Here is a 12384-nt window from a genome sequence, read left to right as displayed (position 1 = left end):
AAGAATAGGAACCGTGGTCAAAAGAGGTCTTTGCAGGAGAGCCGGGAGGAGGATACCTTTAACAGATTTGAAGTCTTGGATGATCTTAGCCAACAGGAGGTGAATCCGAGTATGATTCCTTTGGATCTTAGTGCAGTAGGGTTGACGCCTGATAGTGTGAACTTGGATCCTACCTAGGGTCTGCAGAAGGTTGGAAGTCAACAGATGGAGATGGATCAGCAGGTATTGGTTCAGAAGGGTCCCATCTCTAGTGTTGAAGTGAAGATGGCCGGTGGGGATGTTTCTCATGCAACACAGAAATTGGACTCTGCAAGGGTTAAAATTAATAAGATCTCTTTACATCTGGGTCTTCTTCAGAAAGACATTAATAAAGGAGCAACGAAGAAGAGTTCGAAGGTCAGCAAAAAGAAGGACTTGGCTAAGATCAAATTGATGGGGGAGAACTTGGTTGAGTCAGGGTCAATAAAGACTCTGGATTCTCATTTTTCTAATCCCCCGAAATGTTTGTGCTTTCATGGAATGTGAGGGGCTTGAACAGTGGCCCTAGACAAAAAATTGTTCGAGATTTGATTAGGAGTCATTCTCTTGATGTCCTTTTCTTGCAAGAAACTAATTTACTAGTGGAAAGTATGTTGGGTCTGGTGCCTAAGCTATGGGGAAGAGGCGAATGTCAGTGTATTGGGGCATTTGGCTCCTCTGGCGGTGTGGCTTGTCTTTGGAACCCCTTGAGGATTCGTCCTATATGGTGGGTTTTTTCCAGATCTTGTTTATCCGGGGTTGCCTCTAGTCTTGAGACTGGGGCATACATCTTGCTTACTAACATTTATGCCCCCACTGATCTTTAGGGTAAGCAAAATTTGTGGTCTCATATTATTTTTATGCCTGGGTTTTTTCCTTTTCATCTGTGGATTATGGCAGGTGATTTCAATGCCATCTTAGAGTTGAATGAGAAGAAGGGTAGTGTTATGCGGTTGGAGCCTTCTTCTTTCCTTCTTCGGGATAGTATATCAACCTTGAATCTTGTTGACATCAAGCCTGGTAATGGTCTGTTCACTTGGAACAACAGGAGACTAGGGGAGTATTGGATTGCGGAGAGGTTGGATTGCTCTCTGGTTTCTAGTTTTTGGGTTGGTGGGGGATGGTCCACATGCTCTGAGATTTTAGATTGGAAAGGATCGGACAACTGGCCCATCAAATTGGTGTCCTCTTCTGCTCAGGTCGCTTGCACTCCTTTCAAATTCCAACTTATTTGGTTGCTAGATTCTTCTTTACAGGTTCATGTTGCAGAGTGGTGGAAGAAAGGGAGGCTAGCCTTTGGCATGGCCATGTACACTTTTGCCAAGCAACTGCAATTTGTTAAGTCTCAGCTTAATTGGTGGAACCGTCAATGTTTTGGTAATATTTTTCATACTAAGACAATTGCTCAATTAGAGTTGAATGGCATTACTAGAGAGATTAGAGAGCATGGATTATCAGAAGCCTTTCTTAGGGAGGAAGTCAGGGCAGTCAAGGATTTAGAGGAGTGGGAGCTTAGGGCGGAAATCTACTTGAAATAGAGAGCTCGTATTGGCCGGCTGCGTTCTTTTTCAATTCAGTGAAAGCAAGAAGACATGGCAATTCCATCCCTGTTCTGGTTAATGATAGAGGTGAGCAGTGTTTATCCTTGCAGGAGATTTCTAGGGAGTCTATGTAGTATTTCCAATCCCTTTTTAGTGAGGATTCTCAGGGGGAATCAGAAGAGGAAAATCGGGTTCTTGCTTGCATTCCTTCTCTAGTTACTAGGGAGATGAATGAGTAGCTTATGGGGCCTATTTTGTAGGATGAACTTGAGAGGATTGTTTTTCACATGAAGAAGGGGAAGGCTCCTGGACCAGATGGGTTCCCGATTGAGTTTTATCAAGAATTCTGGGATATTATCAAATTAGACTTATTGGACGTGGTCCAAGAGTCCTAGAGGAGTGAGCAGATGCTTCGGGCATTGAATGCGACCTTCATTGCGCTCATTCCCAAGTGTGATGGGGCTGACCGGTTAGGCCAGTTCCATCCTATTTCTCTTTGTAATGTGATTTATAAGATTATCTCTAAGTTGATAGCAGAAAGGTTGAAGAATTGGCTTGGGGGGTCATTTCGGAAGAGCAGAGTGGGTTTGTGCAAGGCCGCCAAATCTTGGATGGAGTGGTCATCGCTTCTGAGAGACCATTCATTCTATGGCAACTTCTAAGGAAAAAGCTATGTTTATCAAGTTGGACGTGGCAAAGGCTTATGATAGAGTCCGATGGTCCTTTCTCCAGAAGATTCTTAAGGCCTTTGATTTTGCTGATGACTAGATCCAATGGGTTATGAGTTGTGTTTCGTCTACCTCGTTCTTTGTGCTAATTAATGGAGATCATACCGAGTTGTTTGGTGTGTCCAAGGGTCTTCGTCAGAGGGACCCTCTTTCCCTATACTTATTCATTCTTTTGGCTGAGGGTCTGGGGAGATTGATTAAGTATAATGTGGGATTGGGTATTATTCATGGTTGGAGCTGGGGTAATGACATACCTCCTCAGTCCCATTTGTAGTTTGTGGATGACACGACCCTGATGGGACTGGCTAGGATCAGGGAAGCTATAAATTTGCGTAAAATCTTGGATGTCCATCTTGTTGCTTCTGGCCAGTTGATCAATGAGGATAAATCTTTCATTATCTTCTTGAACACACCTGGAACTATTCAGCTGAGGATTGCTCATATCTTGAGATTTCAGGTTGGTTCTCTTCCCTTGACTTACTTGGGTATTCCTATCTCTACTGGTAATCCTCCCAGGGACTCTTGGCAAGGCATTCTGGACAAATTTCGCATGAAAGTTGAACATTGGACTCATATATGGTTATCCTTTGTTGGGCGGGTTCAACTGATCCAGTCGGTGGTCCATGCTCTTTCAATTTATAGGTGTATGCTCCAAGTGGCCCCAAAGTGGTTTGTGAAGGAATTGGATTCTTTGGCAAGGCAATTCTTATGGGCAGACAACCTGTCCTCCTATAAATGGAGTCTTGTCAAATGGGACTTGGTGTGTAGCCCGAAGCAGTTGGGTGGGTTGGGCTTAAGGCAGTCTTCTTTATTTGAGGAGGCTTTGGCAGCTAAATTGTACTGGAGGTGGTGTGTTGAATAGGATCGAGGTTGGGCTAAGATTTTGTCTTTCAAATATATGCAGAGGATCTCGAAGGAGGAAATCCCAAGATATCTGCTTGCGGGAAAAGGCTCTATGATTTGGACTACTCTCAAGAAAGGGGCTACACGGATAAAAGAAGGTCTTTTTTGGATCTGTAAGAGGGGGGAAGAGGTTCTTTTTTGGTTCGATTCTTGGGATGGCTATCCCCCCATTGTTGATTAGTTTCCTAATTTAGTGAATCTTTGCTAGAGGTTCCTAGAGGCAGGATGGTCTAGAGTGAGCAACTTTAAGTCTATTTATAGGTGTGGGAAACTCGAGATTGTGTGGTGGAAGGTCCCTAATGAATGGTCGGTTGTTGATATGGAGGAAGACTACGTTGAGCTTCATCGCATTTTGGCTAGTAGACACTGTAGTTATCTTAAGGATAGGGACAGACTTGCTTGGTCCCCGAATCCTCAAGGTGTTTTTACTTGCAAGTTGTTGTTTTGTCGCTTGGAGGGGAAGGAGGTGCACTGGTGTAAATATGTTTGGAACAATTTCTCTTGGCCAAAGTGTAACTTTTTTGCTTGGACTTTGGCTTCAAATAGATGTCTAACCTGGGACAATATTCGCAAGCATGGGTTCCATAGGCCTTCCATCTGTGTTTTGTGTGGTAATGGGGAGGAGGATTCCTCCCACCTGTTCTTCAGATGCCCTTTCTCACTGCTGCTCTGGCATTACTAGTGGGGGTGTGGAAGCGCCCCTATGTTCACACGGATTCTTTGGTGGAGTTTTGGAGTAGTTTGGGCAGACCTCCTATTTTGGCCTCTTTTCTCCAGACTATCTGGCACATTGGCCCATCTTCATACTTTGGCAGATCTGGCTAGAGAGGAATAGGAGGATCTTTAGGGAAGTCAGACTGTTAGTTCAGCAAGTGTGGAATAGAATCATTAGCATGATCCAAGAGACAGTGGAAGTTAAATGTGAGGTAAATTTTCCTCTGGATAGAGGAGAGGCTGATATTGTGAGTAGGTTGGGTTTGCAGGAGATGTCTCATGACTCAACTTGTGTCAGGAGAGGTAGACGTGCTAAGCACAAGGTTCAAAGGGTGGGCAGATGGATGCCCCCTCAGGATGATTCCATTAAGATTAACATCGATGGCTCCTCTCGGGGTAATCTGGGTCCTGTTGGGATTGGGGGTGTTGGTAGGGACTGCATGGGGGATGTGGTTTTCTTCTTTTCAGTTCATAAAGGGCAGTTGTCTAATAATTTTGTGGAGGGACTTGCAATTTTCTATGCCCTGGAGGATGCATTTGAGCTAGGGTGGCGTAAGGTTATTTGTGAATTGGATTCACAAATTATTGTTAATTTGTTGATTCAACAGAAGGTGAGTGGGATTACTTGGTAGCTAGTAGGGATTGTGCACTAGATTTTGCAAATTAGTGCTATGATGAAGAGGGTGTCTTTCATCCACATTCCTCGTGAAAGGAATAGAGTTGTGAATTGTTTAGCTAAGTGGGCCTCGAAACATGGTGATGTTTGGAAAGTTGAGGGTTGGGAGCATCTTTCCCATGATTACTGTCGGGACTTGCATAAGATCTTTGCTGAGGATATGGATAGTTATGAAGCTGGTTGACTTCTGGTTGGGTTTGTTGTTCTCTTCTGGAACCTTGTGGCTTTGGCTTTCCTGTGTAATGTTGGTTTCTGATTATTAATAAAGTTTTTACCCCTTTATTCAAAAAAATTATAAGTGAAATTGATTGAAGTTCAAATCAAATATTAAATATTGTAAAGAATACTAATAAAAAATATTAAATAAAATAAAATATATATAAATTTTTAGTTAATATCAACAAATTCATTTGTATTTTTAATACAAAAATTTCATTTAAAAATAATTTCTTAATAAAAATGTTTTTTGATTAAAAAAATAATTAAAAAATTCCATAAATTTATGAAACAAAACAAAGATTTCCAAAACTAAATAAAAAATATGAAACAAACTAAGGTTTCAAATAATTATTGAATTTATGAAATGATTTCTTAGAATGTTGCACATTCTTCCACTGCACATTGTTCCTCCAAATTTCAATTGCAAAAACCCTATTCGACATTGTGTTGCTCCTTGCAGAAACCCTTGCGATTTGTCAATTATCCTCTTTCATGATTAGGGATACTGCGTTTTGTGATCAATGATACTGTTAACACATTGCACGACATGATTCATAAAACTTTCGTGGCATTTTTTATTGTTTTGTAGTTGCTTTAGGGTTTTCTTGCAGTTTTTAGGGGTCTGATTATATTCACGACTTTACACACAAAATAGTTTTGATTTAAATGGGAATAAATCGTTGAAAATCGGGAAAAAAAACGTTGACCAATTTTTTTGAATTTTTTGAGGGAATTAGTCGTCTGCAACGCTGATTGTCGATTAATCGGGTATAATCGTGATTTTTTCTTGACTATTGCTTCTTTGGGCTCAATAATGTAATTGCTAATTAATTTATGGGTGCCCACTATCCGTCAGGAGTTTTGGGGGTTTGTTTTTATTGGAAGTTTTGGTGTTATGACTTCATATTATGTAAGGGTTTTTTATTCCTATTGGTATTTTTTGTTTTTGCTTAATGAAATATTAGTTAATATTGTTGTGTCTATTTTCTTTTTAGGTCTTCACATACTCATTTTGATTTTGTGAATATAAGTTATTTATTATTGGTCTATATATGCTATTTTGTTTTCAAAAGTGTATTGACTTTTTTTAGAAGCAAGGTATATTATGGAGTTTATTGGCAATGAGTGACTGAAACTTGTGTAGACACCTAAAAATGTCTCATTGATCATGTACTAATTATTCCTCTAATTGATTAAATAATCTTTATTATTTAATTAATTCAATTAATCTTATTCTTCTAATTTCATATTTTCTCATAATCTTATTAATTATTCTATTTTCCTATTCTATCATCATTTAATCATTTAATCATTTTCTAAATATTAATTAAATATTTATTATTTAATTAATTATGGTTAATTCCCTAATTTAAATAATCTTTATTATTTAAATAAGTTACTAATTATTCAATTTCTTTCTCTAATCATCTAATCATTCAACCCTCTTCTAAATATTTATTATTTAATTAATTGTGATTTAATCCTTTAAATTAAATAATCTTTATTATTTAATTAAATTTCATTTCTAAATAATTAAATAGTTTCTTTAAATTATTTAATTAACTAATTAATTTTTCAATTCCAAATCCCCAAATTATAATTTCATTTAATTTCATATTCTTCTAATTTCTTCCAAATTCAAATACATGTGCATGATTTCAAAAACCAAATTGAAAATCAAAGTCAAGTTCTAAATATATTCAAATGCTAAATTGAATTAATAAATTCAATTATTTGAATAATATCTCATGCAAAGATTAAATTAATAATCTAAATCTAAATGCAAGCACATGCTAAATTAATTAATTCAATCAATTAATTAATTAAATCATTTATCTCTCCAATCTCTATTTCCATCTTTCAATTAGCTTTTTCTAAATTAAGCTTTCTTTGTCATCCTCTTTATTTCCTCCAATCATTCTTTTTCTTCCCTCAATCAGTTGACTCGATTAATCTATTCAATCTATTGAGTTCCACTCCTACAATCAGCAGTTCAACTATCAATTTTCATTTGAGCTCACCTAAGTTCACACCTCTTGGTCAATCTGTTCTACCTTTCAATCAATCTTCTCCAATTTTCTATAAATTGAGCATCCAATCTCCATTTTCAACAATCACGAACTTTGAATCTTTGTGTCACTTGCAGGTTACTAGCGCAATATCTGAGAGCCATCATACCACGAAGATGAGAAGAGCAATGGAAGTTCTACGCAGTCACGGAATAGGGAGTCTTTATTGATTTGATTATTTTAATTCTTATTTCTCAATTGCGTTATTTCATTGTATTGTTTGTTAAATTCTGATTAGGATAAGGATTCATGATTTCCCTTGTTTCTAATTGATTACTTTGTTAATAGAAGATGAATTTTGCATCCCACATTTTGGTGAACTCGAAGTGAACTAACAGCAATTTAACCTTTTCTGTGTTCTATGTGATTTTTGCAGATTGTGCGGATTTTTCATTTTTTTTCAGATTGCACAAATTTTGAAAAAAGATTTTTCGTCACGCAATCGAGCTTACATCGTCACGCAATCGCATAGACAGGATCACACATTCGACCCTTCGGGGTCACGCATTCATTCAGACAGGGTCACGGAATCGCCCTGTCCAGATCACGCAATTGCCCTTTTGGAATCACACATTCACAAGAATCTGTTCTGTTTAATTTTTTCTTTCGTCTGTTATCTGTTCTATTTAATTCTGTCTTAAAATCGGTTAATCTGGGATCAAATTGCTTTTTATTTCATGATTTGATTAACACTGTTTATGGCAAAAAAGGTTCAGTTCAAGATTTCAGGTGCAAGAAGGACGAAACAACAAAGGAGAGAAGCCAAACGATATCAAAAAGTTCTCCAGGCAGAAAAATTGATACATGATTCGGAGGAACAATTGGCCTTAGACAGATATAATAGCCTAGTTCTTTCTTATACAGTTAAATATGATCTAATCAATATTGAATGGATGATGAGGGATTTTGCTAGGGCTTCACAATTGGTTTTGCAGGTTCCTGATCGGGTTTAGTTTTTCTTTTTTTTTAGTTTTTAATTTTTTTTGTTGTCTGCATTCTGTCACGCAATCGAGTTGTTAGTGCTACGCAATCGACCAAATAACGTCACGCATTCGGTCTGTCAGATTTACGCATTCGTTATGTAAGTATCACGCAATCGCTCAGGTAGTATTACACAATCGCCTCTGTCAAGTTTTGAGTTTCTATTTTTTGTTGGTTTAATTTTACTACTAATCTTCTGTTTACAGCCTATGGCGGATTTGCAGAGAGGATTAGATTAGTAATTTTTTCATACACACTTCACACTTCAATCTTTAGTGCTTAAAATCAACAACAATTAAAATGGACATGCATGGATAATCTCACACTTCAATTTTTTAGTGCTTAAAATCAACAACAGTTAAAAAGGACATGCATGCATAATCTCACACTTCGTTGTTGGTGTTTAAAATGAACATGGGCTAAAATTGACATGCGTGTATCTCACACTTGGTTTTTGGTGCTTAAAAATCAACAAATGGGTAAAATTGACATGTATGCCTTCATACTTGGATTTGGTGTTTAAAATTGACATGCACATGCGGATCTAACATCTAAATTTGGGCTATAAAACGAACATGAATCAGGTTGCATTAGATTAAATCATTTTCTATTTTTTAAGGAAAATAAGTTTTCATTGTGTCTGGGGTGGAGCTACTATTGCACTAAACTAACTTTCTACCTACCATCGGGCTCTTGGGAGAAAGAAGGAAGGTGACAATGACATCCAAATTTTCTTTTGTTCTACGTAGTGAGGGGTATCTTTGACTGGGGATTTCATCACCCCACAAAGGTACTTTGAATTGGGATGCATTGGGGACATCATCTCTCCCAGCGTACTCTCGAGTGGGTTTTTCGAGCCACTATATAAATATATTGGTCAAGCGGCTAGAGTGTTGAGTGAATTCGACATATGTGGGGGCCTTCCCTGCACCGATAAGCTCAACTAAAGCCTTAAGTGGCTTGCTCTGAGAATCCATCGTTGGATCGGGACCCCTCAAAACCTAATACTAAGAACCAATTTCGTTGCCAAAAATCCTACATTCAGTGGTTCCGGGAATGCGGATCATACCCCATAGATACCCTTCATGTACCTTACACTATGATACAGGAATCCCTCGGCTAAAAGATCCTCGCATCTTCGGGATAAGAGAGACTGGCATGCCCAAGAAGTGTGTGCCATGGAGTGGAGCTAGTGCTGCCAAACTCTCTATCTATTCATTCTGTCTCGGTATTTTGTAAGGGCCTCACTGAATGGTGTCCACTATCTAGCCTAAGATTGTATTCCGTGTTTTTTTATGTATCGTTGTGCTAGACCATTATTGAGTCAGTCCCTTGGGCTATTTCAGGCCATAGCCCACGTATCTCCGAATTTTCTGAGATTGTTTGAAAATTGAGTCAGTCAGCTATACATACCTACCTGCTATTGTTCTCATATTTGGAAAACTACAAAACATTGTCCTACACACGAAGTTACAGAAAACAAAGTCCATTTTGAAACCGATTCTCAAAAGTCCTTACATACTTGTGACCCTAGGCAGTCTTTTACATAGTCTTTTGCATAGTCCTAATTACGTCCTCATTATCATCTTAAGTCCTTGCATAGTCCCCACTTACGTCCTCATTATCGTCCTACGTCTTTTACATAGTCCCTCTTGCGTCCTCATTATCGTCCTAAGTCTTTGCATAGTCCCATGTGCATCCTCATTATCATCCTAAGTCCTTGCATAGTCCCACTTACATCCTCATTATCATCCTACGTCTTTTGCTTAGTCCTCATTCACGTCTTCATTATTGTCCATAGTCATTGCATATTCCTAATTTTGAGTCCACATTATCATATACGTCCTTGTCTAGACCTCATATACGTCTATATTAGTTCATCATCATTTGCATAATCATCCTAGAAAGTCATACCCCAAACGTCCAAAACACAATCAGAGGATCAATCAAACTCAACCTCAACTCAAACAAGTTGGTCAAGTTCAATCAAACATTGTCACAATTAGAGAAATGGAGAAAATATCTTACATTTTGTGATCCTAGGTCCAAACCAAACAAGTAAACATCATGGATTGGAATTATACATTTCGTAGGGAAGATGGAGGATTCATCCCTTCCATTCCTATTCCATCATCATCCATAGAAATATTAGCTCAACAAATCAAAACTTTGCAACAACAACTGACTGACATGGCTAGTCCTGACAACCATAGGGGCTGGTTAGAAAACATGATGAGAGAAGTGATGGCCACGAGGGAATCAGTATCAGACCAACCTTCTTATTCTTGTGAGACCATTCAAACATGCCAACCTTCATTCTTCAACAAAATTGTTCCTATCTCAGTTCAACCAACATTAGAGTCATGTAAACCTTCTTTTTCTTTCAACCCACTACATCAATCATACCAATCACATCAATCCAGCATTCAAAGAACCTCCTTCAACCAAAATCAAACCCCATTCAACCAAATTTCAAATCAAAATTCATATCAACCCAACATTCAAACCTCGTTCAACCAAAATCAAACCCATTTCAACCAAAGTCCAAATCAAAATTCACACCAACCCAACATTCAAACCTCTTTCAAGACAAATCAAACCCCTTTCAACCAAATTCCAAATCAAAATTCATTCAACCAAAATCAAACCTTTTTCAACCAAAATCAAACCTCTTTCACCCAAAATCATACTCCTTTCACCCAAAATCAAATCCCTTTCAACCAAAGCCCAAATCAACCATATGTATCCACCATTTCATTATCCCCTGAAGTCACACAAAACCAATCCATGCCATCTCTATCTAATAACACAACCTCCCAAGGGCTATCCATCCTACAAAACCAATCTAATCCAAGTCATGATTTAGAGAATCTCATTTGAAATCCTTCTTCATCAGGCCAAAATGTTGAAACATTCCAACAATCTCCCATGCATTTTCAAACTCCTTCCCCGTGTCAAGAGGATGATCCAAAATTAGAAGAAATGAGTCATGAAATAAATAAAGATCAAGAACAACCACTTCCATTCTACCTAATTTTTGATCAAGATCCCACCAACCAAGAGTCTTATGATGATCCCCTTGCTCTTTTCTATTACATTCATAATGACACCCTTCCATCTCAAGAACAAAGTGTCCTTTCAAGTCCCATCCAACATCCACCTCCTAAACAAGATCAAAACATCCCTTCCATCCTCCCTAATAGTCCCTTTACAAACCAAGATCAAATCATACCTTTACTGTCATGTTCAAAACAAGATCTCATTATTTCTCCAAATATTGATCAAGGTCCCTTCATCTCCATGTCATAATCCTCCATGTTCTTCACAAGATTCCCTCTCAAACAAACTTGTCATTTCTCCCAGTCTCTCTCATGATTCCTCTACACAAGTTGTTCGTGAAACTGTTATTAATGAAATCATCAATCTAGATCATACTACACATAGCAACTTGTCAATAATTGTATGTGAGCTATCATCAAATGCCAATGTAGTAACAAAAACAAGCATAACACCCACTCATGTCACAACTTCAGAACTAGAATCAATTTGTCTCACACACCCACACTTGATAGACTGGGGGCAAGAGAATCTACCACGGTTGGATTGCTTTGAAAATGATAATGCTATAGTTGAATTCAGGGGTTCTAGAGCTAGATTTCCATCTGATGATCCACAAAATCCAAAAAATAAGAAAATCAACATTGGAGATGTTGAACATATACACTTAGTTGAGTCCTTATATCCTATTGGAAAAGACATCTTAATCCGACTCTTCAAACAAAGACCAATGAACTACCTACACAAATATTATACCTAAAGGCTGGGTTAGTTTAGGTTTTACTTTCCTCATTGCATATCATTTTATACAAAGCACTGCATCACATATAGTCTCTTTCTAAGCACATCATGTTCATAAGTTGCATTCTCAAAAGTTTTTGCATTTTCATATAGCAGCATCAATAAAACAAGGCAACTATCCAAGTTTATCATTCGTTTGCATTTAAGAGAAGCAAGGGTCATCTCCTTTCTTAGATATTTGGACATGAAGTCTTTGAGGTTCTAAGGTCCTTCATTCTCAACATTACCCTGTGACGACGCTTTACTTATGGTTGAGTAGCAATTTCACTATTCGAGACTTGTTAACCCAAAACTATCAATTGCTATATCTCACACATTAAGAAGATCTCTAATTCATTCTAGACACCTAGTTGATCATATGACTAAGTAAAAAATCTAAAATTCTACTTCAGCGTCGCTGTAATTGTCACACCCAAGTAGGTTTCATTACCTACAAGTCAAGGCAAGAAAAGAAAAAAGAGAAAAAGAGCTATGCCAAATATCCATCTAAAGGTAAAAAGAGCAATAATATATAATTGAAATATCATGTATACAAATGCGATAAAAAGATTGACTATGGGAACATGCAAGTAACTCCATCAAGGCTATGAACGCCTACTGGCAATGGAGCAATATTTGAGAAATTACAATCTATAACTTCGTCGGAGCTCTCAAGGCTTGCTGGCAGCGAGGCTCTA

The sequence above is a fragment of the Cryptomeria japonica genome, chromosome 5 (assembly GCF_030272615.1).
Source record: "Cryptomeria japonica chromosome 5, Sugi_1.0, whole genome shotgun sequence".
NCBI lineage: Eukaryota > Viridiplantae > Streptophyta > Pinopsida > Cupressales > Cupressaceae > Cryptomeria > Cryptomeria japonica.
Note: the sequence above shows the minus strand (reverse complement) of the source record.